Below are 19,074 nucleotides of genomic sequence, written 5' to 3' on the forward strand. Positions count from 1 at the left end.
AAGATGTCATTATGGCATTTGGTGGTGTCAAGCCCAACCTTACTGTTTTGGAGTTGTCTCAAGAAGCACAGAATGAAACAGAAACTCTGAGGAAAAAGCATAAATTTTAAGCTACTACATACTGGTTAATAAAGTGCCAGGAAAGTGCCAAAGTATAATGGGTTGAAGAATTTTGAACCAGTTTCTTAATTAAAAAAGGCAATTTCTACCTTATGAGAATCTTGATTTGTATTTTTATCTTAAAACTGACTGTGTGTGTGAATATTGTTTGGGTTTGATTTTGTTGTTGGTTTTTTTTTTTCCCAAAGACTTCATATATTTAAACACGAATCGGTTCACTTCCAGAGTATGCTCAGTTTCTCTTAGAAAACAACATGAAGCATATTTTAGGTATCCCTAAAATAGAAAAGAGAAGCCAGTGTTTGGCCCATTAGATTTTTCCATTTGAAATCATTAATATTTTGCAATCTGGATGAAGCTGTGGATATTTGTACTCTGAAATGTCAGCCAGCATCTTACAATTTCACATACTTGTCATCATTTTACAGACTTCAGGTTCATATTACAGATTGGCAGCAAGATTTTTCAGGTCATCTAAGTATTCTTCTTTTTTTTTTTTTTTCTCCCTTACCCAACCTCTTACATTTCAAAGAAAATCAAGAGTCAGATTGTAGTTCCAGGCAAATAAATGACCAAGACATTGCAGGGGCAGCTGGGCCCTTGCACAGCAGATACAGCTGTGTAACACCAAGGGCTTGAGTTACAGGGAAAAAAAAAGATCCCTACAAACTGCAAAGGTGATGCCTAGATATAAAGGATTGAGGAGCTGGTCATGGTAGAAATTCTGGAGTAAAGAGTAGCCAAGTTTAGTTTAGAAAAGGTAGGAGAAAAAGATTCAGCTCTTCAGAGCTATCCAAAGGGAAAGGTTCCATCTCATCTCCCAGAAGTGGAGGTTCCCCAAACTCTGAGTTTTGTTTGCTGTTTGCAACTCCTTTGCAATCAGTGAAAATGCAATTTTTTGGAAGCCAGAGGGGTTTCCCTTGCTCCTCCAGCACCAGGCACTTGCAGGGCAGAACAAGCTCGAGCTCCCCTGCCAAATGTGTGGAGCACAAATGTAGAGAGCACAGCTGCCTTCCTACCCTAAAAGCATCTCAGAAGGTTTTCTCTCCCAGCAAACAGGACCATTTGTCAGGTTCCTGCATCAAAAGCATTTTGAATCCAACAGTGCTACAGACTGCAGCCTCCCAAATAACTGCTTCCATTTATCTTTTGTTTTCTGCAGTCCATCTGGGAAGGATGGAGGGAGAAAAGTCACCAAACTCTGAGCCAGTGCAAGGGAAGAGAAGGGAAGGCCAACCTGGTTCACCTATTCTGCTGCTCTGGCAGGGTAAGTTTGTTCTCTTTTTTGTGTATATATTGCCTGAGCCAGCATAACTCTGTCCAAATACCAATTCTTTTGCTGCTTTGAGCTCCCCAAGAGAGGATTTATCACTTGTAATCTTGTATTGTCCTGGATTAGAGGGGAATAGATGTTCACTCGAGCCACTGTTGACATTCCTGGCATGTATGGATAGCACAGGCAGTTTACATTTACAAGCCAAAAACATAAAGAAGAACCTTTTGTAAGCACTTGCTTGGATTGTGACATCTCAGCTGTGCAGCTGTGTGATCTCCATGCCAAGGAGATGAAATCATCAACTTGTTGGAATTCTTGCTTTTATCAGAGCAGATCTGCTATCATAATGGAAGGACTAACTTCTTGCTAGGTTAATTGGTTTTAATTTGCCCTTTGTAGGAATCTGTGGACTCAACTGGCAGCTGGCATTTATGTAATGCCAGTCCTCTCCAAAGCACTTCACCAAGATCCCTGATCTTGGCAACCCCTGCATTACAGCTCTGCCCTATGTAGTGAGGGAGGGACTGAGCTACCAAGAGGTTCCTGGCCTGATTTTTTTAGGGCTGGGAGTCACACCTGAAAAGTCAGCCAGACCAGACTCACCCCAAGTGAACAGAGGGAGAAATTATCCTAGGAGAGGGGTTAGAAACAGTGAGAGTTATGAGGTGCCCATGCTGATTCCCTGGCATCACATAGCTCAGCCCCTGCTCTGCCTGGGGGAGCTTTAAGTGAAGGAAAAGTCTGCATAGAATGAAGACCTTGCCAGGGATCCTCAGATTCAGGATTAAATAAAACATTTTCTGCATTTTCCAAAAAGTTTATCCAGTGCCAGACAGAACAGCAAGACAGACAGGAACCTAAGGATGGGTTTTCACTCGAGTGGGTTGCAGCACTGTGAGGGTTAGACTAAGATTAGCTAGAAGATGATGTTTCCTTGCAAGGATTTAGGGTCCCAAGTAGAGAAGTCAGTTCTGAACTTGGGACTTTAGACTTGGTAGTTGGGTAGCATCTCTTTCAGAAGCTGGCACCCTGTTCATCTCAAGTAGCTCATCAGTGGAGATGTAGCCTCAAGGACCATTAGACTTCAGCAAGGTGGAAGAAAATCAATGAAAACCCTTCAGCACCTGCACAGCAGCACAGCTTTTACTGAGAGATCTCAGAACTCATCTTTTTTCCCCTATTTTCATACATTAGAGAAGGAGGAGTAGGCACCTTCACACTGACTCACATCTGTCTACAGCCAGATTTTTATCTCTGCATCTTCAACTATTTCTAGGTTTCAAGAGAAGCACTTTCCATCTCCCACGCATATTGTGTTGCTGTGGGGAGGTTATCTTAGATATTTATATCCATATGAAACAAGGTATAAACCAGGATTTTGTTTACAGAGACCCTTTTCAGGCAGCAGGGCTGACTGTAATTCTAAAGCAAACTGTGTCACCAAGGCAGTCAGTGTAATCCCTGAAGGCTTGATACGTGTTTGTATCTCTCCTCTAAGGCTGCAGATCTTCTTTGTAGCAAGCAAAAGACAAATATTCCCAGAGAGGGAGAGGTGTGTGGCTTAGGGTGGCTGAACAAACACTTTGCTGAGAGCCAGAAGGCACTAAGGAAGGGAGCATATAAAGGGAGGCAACTCAGAGAAGATACTGGGGGAAACCCATTTACAAAACATATCAAAACCTCCCCAAACCATGGATCTTTGCCTCTGGAAATTCTGTGCAAAATGTATCCTTCCTTGTGCTACAAACGTTCCTCCCTTTATGAGATCTAATAAATTAAGATAATAGGATTACACTGGGGCAGATAAACTCCTTGCAAAATGTGTTTAATAATAAAGGAACTGTCCAGCTATTGCAAGAAAATTGGTGGCCCAGCCAGGGATGGATGTCCTGGACACAGAGCATCCCTCTGTTACCACTTTTACCCCAGTGGAAATGCTTTTTTCTCCTGCCACCAGAGCTTAGGAAGGGCCCTGCTGCACCAGCTGGCTTCATTTTGGGGAACTTCTGTCCTACAGTTTCCAAAATGTAACTTTCTGTCTTATATTTCCTGCAAATTCTTCCTGGCCATCCCTGACTTTATTTTATTCAACTCCAGCAGGCTGGTGCTGCTTCTGGAGCAGACAACAAAAAGCAGCATTTGTTAAAACACAACTGCCAGGCTCTACGTGGAAGGGAAATAAAATGCAAAGTCCATAACTCAGCTCCACATAGCATGCTCTGGCTGCTTGCCCTTTTGCCTCTGAATTGCTTTTTGAATCCCTGCCCTGCCCAATACAAGTGAAATTATTCTAATTATACAGTTTGAAGGAGTCCCCAGTGACATGCTGGATAGTGATCATTTCCGAGTTCACTGCAAAACAATTCAACTTATAACAGGGATTACACAAAGGGTCAGGAGCTCAGAGAAACTCTGAAACTGTCTTGAAAGCTTTTGTGTTTGCTCTGAGTCTGGGTCACATTTGGGTATGGATTCCAGAAATATGATGAACCTTCTGTTATTTTTAATGTAAGCTTCCAGGTATTTTCTTCTTCCTAATCTCAGCCTTGCATCCTCTGAAGACACAGAAGTAGATCTGCTCTTTTCCTTATTCCATTCTCAGGGCATGATGAGTTAAGGAGGTTGTGCTTGTCACTTCTGTTTATTAAAATGGACCAAAACCAAGCCTTAGAACCAAACAATACGTTAACTGAAGAAAATTCAAAGTTGGGTCCAAACTTTTTACCTGTTTGCCCTTTTAACAACCCAAACTTCAAGGACATCTTTTTTTTAAATATATTTCTCATCACTAAGGAGACCTGCAGGGAGTCAGTCTCTAGCTTAGCAGGAGATAAAATCCAGACAGAAAGATGTGGCCGGTTTTTCCCAGAATTTGAATTTTTTTTTTTCCCCAGAGTTGGGCAACAAAAACTGTTTTTATCACCACTGGGGTATAAATTACCCATCTGAACAGGCAGAGGGGGTTGGATACAGCACCTTCAGTCACCATTTTCTGCCTCTGCAGATGACCCATCCCAGCAGACTCCTTGTACAGCAACATTTTCCTAATCTGCAAGAGCAGAAAGAGTGGGGATGGGGTTTTTTTTGTCATTGACTGTCTTAGAGATTTGTTGCATCCCTGAACGTGTGCTTACAGCTGCAGTCAGGTCTAACTGAGGTCATGAAATCACACAGCCAATTATATAAAATGACCATTCTTAGCTGTAATGATCTCTCATAGAACAAACCAGAGACAAAACATGCACTTTGCAAAACTGGTGTCAAATATTTTTCCTGGGCTGTTTATTATTTGCTGTCCTGAAGGTTGGATTTTCATCAAAATCTCAGAAGTGAGGAGTTGTCAGGCCCATCAGCTGGAGCTGTTGCTTTATCTCAGACCAAGGTTGTCCAGCACCAGGGACCCAAATGCCCTTTCTGGGATGTTTGTGTTGGCATTTTCTGATCTTAGGAAAATATCTCCCCCGTTCACTGCCTTTCCAGTTGGAATTAGAAATAGTTTGGAGAGAATGGTGCCTGGCCACCCATTGAACAGCTCTCTGAAAAAAAAAAAAAAAGAGGTCCCATGCTCAAAGTTAGCTTTTGGATCTTCTGGAGAAGAATTAAAAGCTAAAATAAGTCTGGATAAGAAACCAGGTAATACACTGACAGCTTCAATCTTTCCCAAGCCCTTGAACCCATCGTGCTCCAGCTTAAAGCTGTGAGCAAAGCTGAGCAGGGAGCTGAGCAAATTTTTTTCTAAATTAAACTTGGACTGGATGTTTTGGTGAACTTGTCTCTTTTATAATAAATATTTTCCCCCTAAAATTATGGAATTGTCTGTTTCATTTCAAGCCGTTTCTTCACCTCAGGCTTCAGAAAGAGCAATGGGTTTTTAATGTGGAAATTTCTTGCACAGGTCCTTTCGTCCCTTGAGCCAAATCCCATTTTATGTTTCGTAAGGATTTATTTATTGATACTTTTTTGGCCCACCTGATTAGTTACACAACCACATATCACAGGCGGGGTGTAACCACCAGCTTAAAAACCTTTTTGAAATGTGACTCAAAGCAGCCAAAGAAGCTTTATCAGTATCATGCTGATTTATTTAGCACATCCAATGATTTACTACAGCTTTGGTTTACGCTTGAAGAATTTTTTTTGTTTTTTTTTTTTTTGTTTTTCGTCTTTTCTGGTCTCTTCTGAAAAGTTGACACATGTAACCACTATTGTTTTCTATTCTAATCTTTTCAAATTTTTAGGGTTTAAATCATCTCTAATAAATAAAAACTTTCAGTTGAAACACGAGAAGGAAACTTTTTTTTCTTTCCAGTTACTCCTGACCATATTGTTAAAGGTCTGGGTTTTGTTTTTTTTTTTTCCTGTTTTCTGCTTCTGTTTGTTTTGCAATTAAGAAACTACTTGAATGAGAGGAAAAAAATACATATCTTGCCAATCTTGGATCCTTTTTTCTTCGGAGAGCCAAGCTGCTTTGCAATTTCTGACAAATCCCATTAATTTTTTTCCTATTACATGCTGAGGTTCCAACTCGTAGCTCAAGCTGGAGGTGCTGAAATAGCAGAAGTGGTCAGTATTGTAACACTCATGAGATTCCCAGGAAAATTTTGGCAGGCTAAGCTCTGGATATTTTGGAGAGGTAGCTAAATTAATCTTTTCATACCTGTCTCATTCATCAGTGGGGATGGATGAACTGTGAAGTTTTCTCCTTCCAGAAGGCATCGCCCAAAGCATTTTCCGTGTTGCAGCATTCCTTGGTTATTGCTGGGGACCTGGCCCCTCCAGCCACTTCAGAGATGCTTCTTCACCTGGAAAAACTTGCATTTTAACAGCATTCTTTAGCACAGGTCCTCTTATTTTCACAAACCCTTCCATAAGAGAGGGAAGTGGGGTCAGTTCTAAAGATTGGGAACCAAAGCTCACGAGCAGAAACGATTTGGCACAATCCAAATGAAAACACAGAGCTCTTGATGTCTCCTTGAGGTGCCAAATCCATCAGAGCATCATTCTCTTCCCTTGGCAAGGAAAAACAACCTGCTGGTTGAAAATCTCAGGGATATTTTCAATGTGATTTTTAAAAAAAAAAAACCCAAATAAGGAAGAGTTTGGTACCGAGGCATCCAGCAGCCACATTTTCCCATCTAATCCTGAAAACCTGACCTTCCTCCCAGGCCCAGAGCAATTCCTGGTCCTCACAGTGAAGATTCTGGAGCTCTCTCAGAGCCCCAGTTGACACAAGCAAGCTACAGACTAGGCTGGGTTTCAATCACAACCAGAGCAGCAAAGTCCTAAAATCCAACCCATTCTCTCGTGCCAAACACCCCCCTGTTCTGTACAAGAAATGGGCTTTCTGCTTAATCGAAGTGTGACACAAAAAGCAAAAAATGTTAATTGAATTTTATAGCTTTTGAAAGTTGCCAGGTTCTTGGGAGATAAATTTGTAGGGGGGATAACTTATCTTTTTCATCTCTATTTCTTTTGGGGGACACTGGTTTGGAGGCACTACCCATTTATTAATTGGCTTTGGTTTCTTGCAGCTAATGCCTATTTAATTTTTCAGAAAACATTCCTAGCTTGGCTCTTGGTTACAGTTTGTGTAAAAATCTCTTAAAAATAAAACCAAACAACCAAACCAACCAAAAAAAAAAAAAAAACACATCTGCTCACCAAACCTCTGAACCTGAGCTTTATCTCAGGTTTCATCTCAGCTCAAAATGAGCTCTGACTCCTGACCTGTTGCAGAGGAACAGCCCCTCACCTGCCAGACTTCTCTTTTTTTGAAATCACTGAGCTCTCTTTGTAACTTGAACTGCACCTAATATTACAGAAGTCCCTCCTGGGAGAGACTGCTCCAAAGCTGTGTTTTGCTATAGATGAGCAATTAAAGCAGGAAAGGAGGTGATTAGAGGGACTGGGATGGGACTGACTGCTGGAGCCATTCTGCATTGATTTTTGGTGCTTAGGAGGGGCTCTCTGTACACACAGAGAATTGATCATCATATACAAATGAAGACATTTGTAAGGTAATTGCTTCTTCCCCAAGTCCAGGCAATATATTTAAAATTTAATAGCACTAAACTTGTGATCCTCAGTAAACACAGCATGCTGTTGCAGAGACAGAAATTCTGCTCTGGAGATGTCTGCACTCTCCAGAATATTAAATATACTGATTTGCCAAAACCTTTGCCACCTCTGTCTGGAACATCCCATCTGGCAGGTGATTGAATTTTGAAATCTATAGATATGTCTGACCTCTGTAACAACATCAGTAATTGCAGCTCTTTAGAAATAGCACCTGTTTATTTCTTGTAGATTGGTTAAGTTTGGGTCTATCACCAAGAAAAAAAACCCTGAATGTGACACTGATAATCAAGTTCATCACTTGTTAACTTTTCAATACCTGTTTCTGGGTGCAGGAAGAGACAGGAGGCCAAGTAAAACCCAGGGACTGACTTATTGGCAGGTTTATTAGAGGAGCTGTTAGCATTCTTAGTAATGGAGCTGATAGATTTTCTGATTAGTGGAGCTGCCAGACCTGCAGCAACTTGAGGCTTATTTTGTTTTTGTTATGCTTTTAGCCTGAGTGCTCATCAGAGTCCCAAGTCAAGGTCAATTTAATTAAATAAAGCCAGCAGGCAATTTGGAATAGATCTGGTAATTCAGAATGGAGGAAGAAAAAAAGAGAAAATTAAAAAGAAAAAGAGATAACAGAACAACAAAATATTTCCAGCTTTTCTGTGAAGGTAAATCCTGGATGATTTTGCACAACACACAAGCCAACACCTGAAATCTTGGTTGCCAATGAAGCACCACTGCTAATGCAAAAAAACTGCATTAATGACCCATAAAATCCCTGAGACAGCCCCAACTGCTTCTCAGCTTTTGCCTTCTTAAGCTTCCCTGGTGATAAAGCAACCAGCTGGCAGCTGCCTGCCTGGTGGAGCACAGCAAAGCACAGGCTGTGGTTTTAAACTACATTATCCTCATCCCCATTCCAAAGAAATATTGCTCCTCCTAATCTCCATCACACTCCTGCATAATTGTGAACAATCTGCTGTGGTCTCTGGAGAGAGTTCTTGAATCTTAGGCTGCTTCTAACTAGTATTTTAAAAGCATGGCATTAAAGCCCACGTGTTCTTTGTGTTTTATGCAGAAATCACCCTAATATGCTTAAACAAGGAATTTGCTTGTTTTCAACACAGAACATTTGTTTATCCATTTCTGTTTTGCTGCTGCAAATCGTGTCTTCCACAGGAGACAGAGGAACAAGCAAAGGAAGAAGAACATAAGGTCTGAGTGGGGAATTGCTGCTTCTGATTGCAAGCAGTAAACAAACCTTCTGTAGAAATACGACCCATGTAGAAATACAACCCCTATTTTTTTTTCCCAAGTTGTTAATCAGCAAAACTCTGCAGAGTTTCATTAAAAGATTTGATTAAAAAATCCTAAACTGTTGGATGCAACTTTCAGAGCATTAACGTGGGGCCCTTGGATGCCACTCCTGGTTTTAAAGTCATGAATAGTGTGACTGTGTGGCTGATAACCTGCATCCACTGAGCAATATTCTGCTCTACCACCCAAGTACAGAATGTACACCACTAATTAGCTGCTTTGCCTGGCTACTTAAAATGTTTTGCACATGCCAGCAAATGTAAATCCACAATTAGGATGCAGTGAGCTAAAAGGCAAAGCAAGACAAAGTACAACTATTATTAGCCAGGACAAAAATCTTCACGATCTGGGTCCATGTTGAGGTCTAATTAAAGTCTGCAAAATGTACAAATCACCTCAGCTGCTTGTGGAAGAGTTAGAACAGAGTCCTAGCTTAGAAAGTACAGCACTGAGTAGTTTGGTGGCTGGGTGACTGTGGTTTTATGACTATTGTTACTTTAGCTGTTGTCTGCACACATGCTATAAAAAAACTCCAAAGCCAAGTGTGAAAGTCATTAGCATTAGGAAGTTGTGTTACCAGGAATTACAACAGTAGTCACAGGAGATCCTCATTACAGATGAACAGTGTGAAAAGTCACTTGTGTCAGATGGTTTGGGTTGTTGTGTGACTTTCCACTTAAATGTAGGAAGTAAATAAAATTCAGCTCAGTTGAGTGACCAAAACAAGTTTGAGGGGAAAAGGGGGAAAGTGCTTTCTCCTTGAGCCTTTGCCAATTCCATATCTAGAAATATTGCACTTTTCAGTGCTAGAGATTATCCAGGATTATAAAATACTTCAAGAGTTAGTGCCAGAGAAGATAAAAACAAACTCTTCCAGGGAATTCGAAGCATTCTTCACCCCAGTAAATGTTTTACTTTCAGGTTAGAGGCAACTCCCCCCAGCCTTCCCCAGGAGTTCTGCTCTCCCTGCCATGCAGCAGGGATTTGCAGCAGCCTGGAAACTTCTTTTCTTACCAACTTACATAGGGAACTCATTAACAGAGTTGTTTAATTTCCATTGCAGAGTTTCAGCTTCTGTCAAAAGGCTGACAACAACCTCATGTTACAGCAATCATCACTCCAGCTCCCAATTAGTCCCCCTGCTCCCAGGACTGGAATGTGCATCCCCAAAATTTATCCACCTGAATTCCTCCACCAGGGATGTGCTGTGTACAGTTTGGCAGTGAGGAAATGATACCCAAGGGTTTGGTACCAGACCTTGCTGGGCTCCAGCTGATGTTCCACGTGGGAGCTTTGTGGAGCTCAACGTTCAGGATCTGCTGTCCCTGGGAGAGCATCTTCTGCTGAGCATCCTCCAGGAGCACAGAGGTATGGGGATGTAAGTAAAGAGTATTGATGGTAACCTTGAAAGCAAATTCATCTTTAAATCAGAATAATATTAAGCCAGAGGTTTTTATGTAACTGAAATTTAGCTTTATTAGTATTTCACTGCTCTTCCCCCTGCTTCACTTCTCCTAAAGTGAAATTCCTGCCTATTTTGTGCACAGAAAAGTGGTTTCTTTCCCAAATGCTAAGAGATTTCAGCACTTCAAGCCAGAGAGGAGCAAGAGAGAGCTAATGAGTAGTGCAGTCAGGACAGCAGACCCCAGACAGGCAGGGTTTGTGCTTGTTAAATGTGTCTGCAAGTTCTAGGAGGCTAATTAAAGCTGAGCATATTCTTCTCATCTTACGGGTACTCTGTGTCTATGGGACAGAAAATACCAAAAAAGACTTCTGTTTCCCTGTGTGTCAAAGCAATGAGCCCCAGATGAAGTTTCAGCTTTCTCAAGGTGTTGCTAGGTGCTAATTAGCCTCGGGGCCTCATAAAAAAGGGGAGAAAGTGTGGCAAAAGATTTCTATGGAGACTGGTTTCTTGGGCACTTCAAAAAAAAGCCCGAGAGGAGTCTGCCGTGAGAGGTTGCTGTGACATTTTTTCCTGTGTCCCTGTTGTTCAGGGATGGACTCTGCACTTATTAATATAAGAGTCTAAATTACTGCTTCAGTGGGTATTTTAGCAAACTGATTTTCCTTACTCTATAGCCAGGGCTGCCTATAACACCTCCAAAAAGGAGATACAATATTTATATTTCCCAGGTCTTTGTCAGTTCAGTTCAACTACAGAAAGCTTCCAACCTGGTCCAGGTTGGATTCTTGCTTTATGAACAGGAATCATTATATCATTTATCTCATTATAAACCAACCCCAGCCTCAGGTGCATGCATGGAGCTGACTCAAGCCCCAGGTCCTGCTGTCCCAACCTCAATTAAATGATTAAATTCCCAGAAATAAGTGGAGGAATGGGAAGTGTCCTCAGTTCCCTGACAGCCCCAGCTCTATGTGTTCAAACACCCAGTCACTTTCTAATAAAGAGATAAAGGGCTTTGGGAAAGTGGATGCAGATTTGGCCTACCCAGATACCCACTTTTCTTTCTTCCTTTCTTTTAATTTTTTTTTTTACTGTTCCATTAGCTGTGAAGGAAGGAAGTGGTGAGAAAGAAGTGGAGTTATGTGCCCAGCCACAGGGTCCCAGCCCTTTGCAGTATTCCCATACTCCCAAGGACAGACATATTCTTGGCAGGCTGATGCAAGCTCCCCTGAAAGTGCTTATGGCTGCTGTCAAACCCTTCAGAACATGGCAAAATGCATCTTGGTTGTGGATATCCTAAACAATTTTTATTCAGTTTCTGACTGTTACACTGTCCCGTGCACTCCTGTAACACTGTAATCAAACTCAGCTCCTTTATTGTTTGGGGTGATTGGATCCAAAGCTTTTGGGCTTTTTTTGGGTCATGTGTGCCAGACCTCAAAGTGACCTTAACTAACAGTTCCATGCTTCCCTTCCTCTTTCATGTACTTACTTTCCAGGATCAATCTCTTTCCAAAAACAATATTAATTTTGGCCCCAAACCCTACTCCATCTCATGCTGGTAGATGTCTGGAGCAGTAAGGATAAGAACAGAGCTCTCTGTCTTTAAAACATTTTTCTTTCAACCACAGTGAGGTCTTTTCTTTACATCCATTGTATTGCTGAGGGGGAAGATGGAGTGTTTTGCAGGAAGAGAACTCTGTGCCCAGTGCTAGTGACTCAGGCAGCATCCACCAGGACCCTGTGCTGGACCCTTTCCCATCCCATTTGGATATTCCTTGAACATGGAGATGAGTTCATAACCTGGGGGCTCTAATGCACAATCACTTTGTTCCACCTTAGAACATCACTCCAATGCACTCCTCATTAAAAAAAATAACCACAAAATACAAAAAGGGCAGGATAATGCACAAATATTGGAGTATTGAGGGACAGGAATGGCAGGAGAGGCTGATCCTGGAATACTCTGCTCTGTTTTGGTGGCTGCAGCAAGAGGCAGTAGCTGGAAGCTGCTGGTTATAAAATTATAACAAGAAATGAGATTAACACGTTTAACAGCAGAGTGACATAATCCTTGGAAAGAAATTACTGCAGGAGTTAGTGGCCCATTTCATCACTCCACAGCAAATCTGGAGGCCTTTCTAGAAGATACACCAGGCTGTGACCAGCAGGCCTGGCAGAGGCTGGGTGACACTTCTCCTCTCACCTTAAACGGTCACAAATGAGTGAAAAATAGACTTATCCCTTTTAAATGCACAAACTTCAAGCCATGACAGACTTTTCTAGACCTGTGGAGACTGGTGATCAGCCCCTCTGCCCCATCACCACATCCTGCCAAACTTCCAGAGCTCTGGACAGGCTCCCTGCTCCCCAGGAGTCACCATCACACCCTCAGCAGGTCAGGATGGAGGAAGCTGCCATCATTTGTCAGCATCACCTTTTTGTTGTTGTTGTTGTTGATTTGCTAGCAGGAACTGCTCCATGTGCTGTGATTCCAGCAGATAAATGTGGGATAGGCCATGTGGGATAGGATAAATGTGGGACAGGGTGTGCAGCTTAGCAAGAGCAAAGGGATGCAGGGGATGCTTTTCCATTTGCAAATTGCAGGGCAGGGCAGGAAGGGTGAAATGGAGAAGTGTTAATGCTCCATTAGCTTATCTGATGGGTGGAATTAAAACGGTTGGTTTGGTGGGGTTTTTTTCATATTTCCTATTGACAAACACTGCTGGCCAAGAGCTAATTGCCTTCCCTTCTTCTCCACCCAAGTGCTGGGCAGTGCAGATAGCTCTGGTCCAGGCACTGATGTTTTGTAGGAGTTGCTGTGGGCACCTGCCCCAGCACTTCCCAAGCTTCTTGAGCACTCAGCATCCCTGCTTCCCTGGACTCTGGGGAGAAATGGCATTGGTTTCCCATTTGCAGGCTGGGAGTGAGGATAATTATCCCCATTACCTCCCCAGGCCTGACCTATTTTCAGTGCCTGTGGTTTTCTGCTTTCTGGGAGCAATGACACTGGCAGACAGCAAAGAAAGGGCCCAGCTCAGCCAAGTGCTAAATGTTTAGAAGAGGGATTTTTATTTAGAAAAAAAAAAAAAACTTTTGAGAGAAAACAGATTTTATGGGCAGTAAATCACTCTGTATCTCTCTACCTAGAGCTTATTTATCCCCTGATGCTAGATGGATGCATCTGAGGTATTTTTAGATGTTCTAGAGACTGTCATCTCCTGGCCAGCCCTGGCTGCCTGCCCTTCCCATCCAAGGGGGGACAGGTCCTGTGATGCCTGACACCCAACTGTGGCTCAGCAGCTGTTGCACTTTGGCTGGGACCTTGAAGTTGGGCCATACCCTTGTAATTGAGTTGTCAGCATTTACTGAGGGATCATTTATTGTGTTGTCCTGATCCTTGCCTCCCCATTCAGACAGGAAAGGCTTATACAATAACTTCACCTCGTGGAAAAGGTCATGTGCAGAGTTCACAAACACTGTCTTGCTATTCCTTTGTTTATTGCTCAGTATCCCTATGCCCATCCCATAAGCCACAAACCAGGGGAAGATGTTTAAAAATACTCTCCCTTCTGGCACATAATTTGGCAGTGTTTGGGTTGAGGCTTTTGGTTTACATTTATGCAAGTCTCTGAAAAAATCAGGACAAAGCTCAGCTGGAGTTTCCCAGTTTTGCTGAGTTTCTCAGCTCACTCCTGTGTGGAATTGCCACAGGTTTTATAGGTCTCCATCCAGCCCATAAATCTCTTGAGGTTGGCTTGAATCTCAGCCCAGGGATGCCGTGACCCCCCAGCTGCCAGCAGCTTTCTGCTCATCCCATCCCTGGTGCTTTCAGTGTCCCCTGCCACCAAACTTGTCCCTTTTCCACCATCATCTTCCCATCAGCCACATCCCCTGGTAGCAAGAGGCAGAGATGTTGTCACTCACTCCAAACTGCTCTTTCCTCTCTGACTATTTATTTATTTATTCTTTTTTCTTTTTTTTGAGTGTCATCTGTGGAAAACCAGCCAGGATGATCCCAGCATGTCCCTTGTCCCTGCTGCCTGCTGGAAAGTCACAGAAAAAACTGAAAAAGGAGAGAGAGAAGAATTCAGCAAACACTGAACTGCTCAAAAGGCAACAGGGGAAACCAAGTCCAACCCTGCTGTGGTTTTGCTGCTCCTGATAGAGCTGCTCCAGGAATACTCAGATGTTCCACTGCTTTGTCAGCAGGGAATTGGTAAAAATCTTTTAGCACTTTTATTTAACAAGGGATCTTTTTTTGTTATTTTTTTTTTCCCCCTACAGGAGTCCTGTGGCTATGATGAGGTATTTCTCAAGGAGCACTAATGATCTCATCCCAGCTGACCCTACAGAAACCTTTAGCCCAGGCAGCAAGTGCTCACTGAGCCCAGCACCCTCACGAGGGGATGCTCTGTTGGGTCTTGCAGCAGTTTAGCACAAGGGTTTCCATGGCAATTCATACACCCTGTCCTACCTGTTAGATCATGCCTGAGCTGCTGGTTTGCCATGGGGTGCACCACGTGCCAGCTTTACAAATCCTTCTGAAAGCTTTGGATCTGGAGGGTTGTAATTACCCAGTGGCTGTGGAGCAAATCCAGAAGAGGTTTGGGGTTTGTGGAGCTGTAATGAGGCTGCAGAGGGGATGAGTAACTCCCTGCTGCCAGTCACAAGGTGTCAGGGAACACTTGCAGCCACTGCCTTCTGCATCTTCTGAAAGGATTTGAAGGGCTGGATGCTGTTCAGCTGCTCTTAAACCCAGATTCAGATTTTTAAACCAAATTTATCTGTCGTAGATCCCTCAACATGCAACTTTCCCACCACTTGTGACCTCCAGACCTTTGGTTACAGGGTCAGGAGTTGTCCCCCTGCATGGAGGGTCCTGGGACACCCAGGAGGTGACTTGAGTCTCTTCCTCCTGCCAGTGGCCCTGTCTGTGTCCCGTGGGCTGGTCCATGGATTAGGGACCTAAAAACCCTCCGTGTCCAGCACGAGGCTTCATGGGAGGGAAAACCTAATGGGAAGGTTGAAATTAGATGATCTGGGGGGTCCTTTCCAAGCCAAACCAGTCTGTGATTCTATGGCAGAGGAGTGAGGAGAGTCAGCAGCCCAGCTCCTGGCCAAGACAGGTCACAGGGAGTGAGGTCTTTGCTCAGCTCTGCTCAAAACAGCTTTTCAGTCCTGCAGTGCCACCAGCACCTCCCAAAGGGCTCCCACTTCGAGAAGTGATGCAAGATCCCAGATCTCCAGGCATCCTGTGGGAGCACACGTGCACAGCATCCTTGGCAATGGATAACTCTCTGCTAATTCTCCTTGTTTTAAATTCAGCCATGATCCCAATTTTCCTAATTTGGAGAGGCCACAAAAGAGGTAAAGGGGAAGATCCGGGCTTTCAGATAACCTGGAGATAAGTGAAAAAGAGGAAAGGGAAAATAGAGGGTTAAGGGGTGGGATATGAATCACTCAGCACCTGGATGTAACCACATGGCCCTGTCCAATGCTTTACTTTAATTTTCACCTCATCTCCTTAAAACTGCCTCTGGTTTCAGCCACCACCCATCAGAAATACTACTAAATGAGCTCTGTTGTGTTGAGGGCAGGGTCTTCTCTGTAGTAGAATTTTTTTCCTCTGAAAGTAAGTCCTTTAGGAACTGTTTTGGAGAGCAAGTCAGATTGCATTCAGAGGAAGACACATGATGTATTCATTGAGCTGTCAGTGGGATCTGCAGGTCCTGCCATTATGCCAATTACTTTTATATCTGCCAGTATTTATCCATATTTATTCTGCAGGGACTTAGAGGTTACACTATGCATGCTTGGGGCAATATAATTCCGTGTCCTTCTGAAACCTGGGAAGGTACAGTGAGATCTCTGGAGCACAGAGAGCTCTGGGAAGTCCTTGTGAGCACAATGAAAATTCATTTGCTTTGCATTTTTTTCAGTTTCAGTTTGCATTCCAAGCACAGTTTTATGCAGGACTCTGGAATTCCTCCTAACTCTGGTACAATCACTTTTAACAGTTTCTGAGGCACTTTTACAAATGTTTACAGCTGGGGGGTGTGGCAAGAAGGGGGGGGAACTTACTCATCACTGAAATGAAGTTTGTTTAATACCACTAATTCCTCAGAGGATAATTGTGCTGGTTAAAACTTCACCCCTGAGATGAGCCCACCCCATGCTGGAGGCAATCAGCACTGACAGCTGCTAAAAAAAAATTGTAGTCACAGTCAAGGGCCTTTAAAGAAACCTCAAGCTGGAAGGTGGAGTCCCAGGCACCTGGGCAACCAACCTGCTCATCCACTGCTGGGAGCTTTGTAGGATCAAGAAAGAAAATGGGAAGCAGCATCAGGCAGGTGATTAAATTGCATCTGAATCTATGTTTTCCACTGTCTCCTCCTCCAAACTGCCTGTATTCTCTTGCTCTGTCTCAGTGTGGTGGATTAAGGGACAACCCAGAACTGAAAGTGGTCCCCAGGGTTTTGCATGGCACTTTGTGGAGGGTTGTGTGGAGATTTTTCTAATTTCTATACATCTAGACACACATATATTTTAAACAGCTATTCCTCACCCTCTGCTGCTCAGCTGGAGTGGTGAACTGGAACAAACCTCACAGAAACCCCATTTCCATCCTTTTATTTTTAAGGACAAGCATTGCAGCTTCCAGAAGGACTTTAAGGTCAAGCAAAGTTGTTTTCTCCTTAGGAGATTGATCAAGTGAAACTTATATCTTGCAGCTGCCTAAGTCAGTCTCTTGAAAGCATGCTCACCTCTTCTCCAGCAGCAGAAGAGAACTTGAACTGCACTTGAACTGAGCTCAAGGGGTATGAGACCATCCTGGGCTTCTGTTGGAAAGGCAGTCACTGCCTTAGCATTGCAAAGAAAAGGAATTGAATCACAATAGAGGTTGCTGGAGAGAGGGCTTTTGAAAACATTTTCTGTTTCTAATTTTGGTAAGGAAATAGGCAATTACTGTCTTAAAAAATTAAATGTCATGAAATTTCAAACTCCATTTGTTTCTGATAAATATCTTGCAACTTGTGACAGAGGTTGCTGGAAATCTCCCCTAATAGCAGTGCCATGTTGGCTAAGAAATGTTTGATCTGTGCTTTAGCCTTTGCTTCATGTGGGCTGGACTGGCTGATAGTCAGATAAAAAAAATAATCTGGTTAGTTTGGTTTTCAAAAATAAATAGGAACCAGGCAGCCTTTGCTTGACAGCAGCTATACCCAGTTCATCAGAAGTTAAAACTTGGAATCAGCCAGCACTAAAACTCCATTTACCAACTTACTTGAACTTAAGAAGGAGTCTGGAAGCTTGCTCTGTGTGTCTCCAAGCTGTGGCTGAGGTCCAGCTCTATCTACAACCCAGGGAGGGCACATGGTGTGTCCTCTGCTGGATGAGCAGCATCTGAGTCCCCTCCAGATGTCTTTAGGTGTAATTTCTAATGTAAAACATCATACATCCAGTATGCATGGCTTCAATGGAGATACCTGGGCACTGGCCTGTCAGTAGATTTTTTTCTTAGAAGGTTTATTTGGCCCTAATCTGGATTTACATGAATTTTCTGCTGTATGTGTTCTGTATTGAAAATACTTGGTTGAGCTGAGGGAATAGTGACACCCATCAAACAGGACAGCATCAAACCTTGCAGCCCAGATTTTTAGTTCAAAAGCTTTACAATGCCACTTTAGTTCATTTCAGAAGGACTTGTAGGTCTCAGTCTCAGTCCTTGGAATGAACTCACTGGCTTCAAAGCCAAGCAGAAATCCCTCCAGTTCCACCTGCACTGCTGGGCCCAAGACTTGTCAGCAATTTCTTCTTTAGAATTTGGGAGCCTCATCAAGTTAATGCTACAGTGATTGCCCTGAAAGCTTGGAAATAATCTTTCCCACTGTAGTGTTAAACTGGGGAGAGTGGTAGGAGATGCTTTATTCTCACCAATCTGTGAGGCTGGAAAACAGAGGAGAAAAGGTGAATGGCTCCTTCCTGACTTTTTACTATGAAGTGGAGTTTCCTTGGTCTGACCAGCTGATCCTAACAATATGGAACACGAGAATGATGTCTCCTTCTTTAAGGTTCCCCAGGAGTTATATATAAACCTCTCTTACCAGGAACATCTTCCTTCAGATGGGGAAAACCCCAAGTTCCTGCTCGCAGCTGCGCATCCCTTTAAGCCAGAGTCCGGGGCTGGATTTGTGCTCCCTAAGAATGAAGTTCTCTATAAAGATTCATGTTTGCTGGGCAGTGACCAATCTTTCCCTGGGAACACAGTGATTAAGGTTTAATTTTATTCTGGATTATAGGCAGCTCCATTAGCACAGCAGCTTTCGTCCAAGTTTGCGCACGTAGCGCCTGGAAATGAACATTTCCCTCCGACTGCTTAAGCAGCTTTGGCTAAGAAATGATGGTTTGAGGCAGATTAGGAGCATAAGAAAGATCTCTGGGCTAAGAGGAAGCTACAGGAAAGTGCTGTCACGAGTTCAGGAAGAAATGGCTGCCACTTGGGAGGGTCTGGGCCTTCCAAATCTCTTGGGAGAGCTGGAGAAAGCTGATGGGAAAAGGAGGGATTAGTGAAGGTGATGAACTTGGAGGTGGTGAGCATGGAGACAGCCTATATACCTGTGTGTATAGATATATCCTTATATAAATATATATATCCTTATATAAACATATAAATCATCTCCAGGCTTCAGTCTGCTTAGAGAAACAAATCAGTGGTTATGGTCCTCGAGGTTTTATTATGTGGCAGCAACCAGGGGCACCACATGAAATGGAATTATAGGGTGAAGTCGTTCTTGCCCAGTCCAAGACTTGACCAAGGGAGGGGGCAGAGGGGAAGGAAGCAGAGCTGGGATGGAAATGTTTGCCTGGTTATCTGGGACCCTGT

The 19,074-nt window shown here is 43.2% G+C and overlaps 1 long non-coding RNA gene across 1 annotated transcript in view; it reads left to right on the forward strand.

Annotated features, from left to right (window-relative positions):
• Positions 1-15,737, forward strand: part of LOC139805541 (uncharacterized) — a 91,007-nt gene extending 75,270 nt beyond the window's left edge. The window contains exons 3-5 of the long non-coding RNA XR_011729853.1: positions 1,283-1,387; positions 9,846-10,150; positions 14,175-15,737. This is a non-coding gene — a long non-coding RNA (uncharacterized lncRNA). The remainder of the gene's footprint in view (positions 1-1,282; positions 1,388-9,845; positions 10,151-14,174) is intronic.
• Positions 15,738-19,074: the final 3,337 nt, after the last annotated feature.

This window comes from Heliangelus exortis, chromosome 20 (assembly GCF_036169615.1).
Source record: "Heliangelus exortis chromosome 20, bHelExo1.hap1, whole genome shotgun sequence".
Lineage (NCBI taxonomy): Eukaryota > Metazoa > Chordata > Aves > Apodiformes > Trochilidae > Heliangelus > Heliangelus exortis.